The following is a 2,820-nucleotide window of genomic DNA, read 5'->3' as shown; positions in this document are numbered from 1 at the left end:
CTTAGTATGGAATATACAGACAACTAGATCTCATCCATTAAAGTTCAACATTCACTTTGGAAATTCAAAATAAAATTTTTAAATGTTAGTATTGGAATAAAGATGAGTGGATACTTTTTCACATTTTTTTAAATTTATTTTTCTTATTTATTATCTCCTTTTTCTTATTTATTTCATTTTTTTAAGATTTATTTCTTTATTTGAGAAAGAAAGAGAGTGTGCAGGGGGGCAGGGGCAGAGAGACTGTCAAGCAGACTCTGTGCTGAGTGTGAGGCCCAATGCCAGGCTCCATCTCAGGACCCTAAAATCACGACTTGAGCCAAAATAAAAAATCTGTCGCTTAAATGACTGAGCCACCCAGGCACCCCTTTGTTTATTTTAAAATGGGAGTTATAATAAATAAATAAATAAATAAATAAAATAAAATGGGAGTTATCGCAGTTTAAATCATTGAAGCACACACATATACACAACCTCATCTAGAATCATATCAACCTAGCAAGTAAGCTATTATTTTTCCTTCTAGATGTACGCATTTCACACACCTCCAATTCTGTACACTTTCAACCCTGCTGAATAAAAATATAACTTGTTTTTGTACAAACTATTAATAAGGGTTTCTTCTTTCTCCATCCAGCACCCCCAGGAGCTGAGTATTTATGTACGTGACATCCTTTCTCACTATACACCCATTATCTCATTTACTTCTTACAGTAACTCATGGAGATATTAGTGTTTTAATGAACACAAAAAATAAGAGTATGTGTTTGTTCGGTGGTCAACAGGTACCAGCGAACTTTTCCAGTAAACGACCAGAGGGTAAACATTGTAGGCATTGCGAGCCCCATGAGCTCTGTTGCAATCGCTCATCTACTACCGCAGTACAAAAGCACTCATGGACCAGACACAAGTGAATATGCCCGTGTGCCAAGAAGACTTTATTTCTGGACACCAAATTCGAAGTCAGACCATCTTCCCAGCTCACAGAATATTATTCTCCTTTTGATTCGTTCAACCATTAAAAATGTAAAAACCACTCTCAGTTGACGGGTGGAACACAAACAGGCAGTGGGCTCCCGTTTGCCAGCCCCTAACCTACAACAAGGGCTCTTGGAAGTAGAAAGAACCTTGAAAGAGTTCTGCTATTAGTTGCTTTTCCTCTCTTGGGCAAAGAATCCGATACCTCCCGAAGGCAGTAGTTCGCGGTGGCCTGGTTAAGACGAGACCCCAGATATTCTGACTCGTGGTTCAGTGCACTTTCCACCAAAAGGCACTGCTTGAAATAAAAGCAAATAAGAGGCCAATTAAAGAGATAACTGTAAAAGCTGCTCAGCATTACGCTCAAACACTAGAACACCCAGTGCTGGCTGCTCAGCCTGTCGCTACTTATGCAGACAGCTGCTGGCACGCTTTCAGAGGGCTTGAGAAATGATAACTGGTTAGGCAGAAATAGTTCCAAGAAATAGCACAGTGACTTTTGCTCTGCTACTTCCTTGCACTACTACAATTTAACTCCTCTTCTGCCTGAGTTGTGAAATCTGGAAAATAAGGAAATCGACACTTTCCATTTCAGCTTTTACGATCGTTTCACTTGTTAGACCAACCCGGCCAGCTGAAAAATAGAATGCAACCATCAGGCAGGGCAGATTTTGGTTTTTTTTTTTCAAGGTAATCGCTAGCAAAGTACTTGGTTGCATACCTACCACGTCAAAACAGTGTAGCTCTCTCTCTTCCTCCTCTTCGCTTGAACTCCTTGCTTTGCTTGCCTCTATTTTTTTTAGTGTCTACTGTCTCAGTAGGAACAAAACTTCACTGGCTAGAGGCTGCAGGGCAGCTGCCCCGAAAGCAGCAGTTGAGATCAGAAAGGCAAGTGAGCCCACGCCCTCCCTGAATCAGACATTCTGGAAGCTGGAGCAGAGACCATGGTGCTGTGTGTGTGTGTGTGTGTGTGTGTGTGTCTGTGTATTCACATGCATATTTCTGTGCCTGTGTGCACGTACAGAAAATAGAGACAAGGTTAAACTCTTTGGGATGGGGAACAGAATGAGTCAGGTGAAACTGAGAATAATGGGAAAGAAAGCTACCTGAGCCAGAAGTTTCATCTTGCCACATGGGACGCGCAAAGGACATTGTGCATATTTCCTCTTCTCTGAAGCATTTCCTCCCTCAGCCTCCTCCTTGCTTCCTTCGGCCTCTCTGGCCTGACTGCCTGAGTCATCCAGTCTGGACAAACGGCCCTTGGAGCCAAGTCACACCCGCAGTCTCAGCCCCAGCCCAGCCCCTCGTTTTGTGGTCTTGTGCCCATTGCCCCACCTGTGTGGTGGGCAGGTGTGAGCAAATGCATGTGTGCCGGCCTGCCCTGCTGGCCTGGGAGCCCCAGAGACCAGGGACTGTGTTTACTTTCTCTACCACTGTACACTAGCACTAGCAGAATGCCTGACGCACAGCAGCAAAAACTGTTCAGTGCTGCTGAGTTAATGAATCTGGTTCCAAAAAAGGAAAAAGAAGAGAAAAAACTGAAAATATGAACCAATGCTTTTTAGTGGAGATTTAGTCACATAAATAACTACTGCCCTGATGGGAAAACTGGGCTGACCCCCGAGTCCACTTGGATGTCCAGCAAACAGGAACAGAGAGCTGAATGACCACAAAGAACCCCTGATCTCCTAGGAAAGAGGACTGCAGAGGTGCTGGGGTTCATTTACACCGCGGATGTGCTCAGAGCGCAGGAGCCCTTGACTCTCCCAAGACCCTAAGACTTCTTCAAGGCAGTGATGTCTACCGATTCTTTGGCATTACCTTAGATAAGACTTTCAGAAG

General features: G+C 43.7%; 1 long non-coding RNA gene across 1 annotated transcript; it reads right to left on the bottom strand.

Annotated features, from left to right (window-relative positions):
- Positions 1-923: 923 nt before the first annotated feature.
- LOC140594909 (uncharacterized) lies at positions 924-2,368 on the bottom strand. Its single transcript, XR_011996182.1, has 2 exons — positions 2,085-2,368; positions 924-1,273 (listed from the first exon to the last, which is right to left on the bottom strand). It is a non-coding gene; the product is annotated as an uncharacterized lncRNA (long non-coding RNA).
- Positions 2,369-2,820: the final 452 nt, after the last annotated feature.

Source organism: Vulpes vulpes, chromosome 12, assembly GCF_048418805.1.
Source record: "Vulpes vulpes isolate BD-2025 chromosome 12, VulVul3, whole genome shotgun sequence".
In the NCBI taxonomy this organism is placed as follows: Eukaryota; Metazoa; Chordata; class Mammalia; order Carnivora; family Canidae; genus Vulpes; species Vulpes vulpes.
Note: the sequence above shows the minus strand (reverse complement) of the source record. Positions and strands in the feature narration are given on the sequence as shown.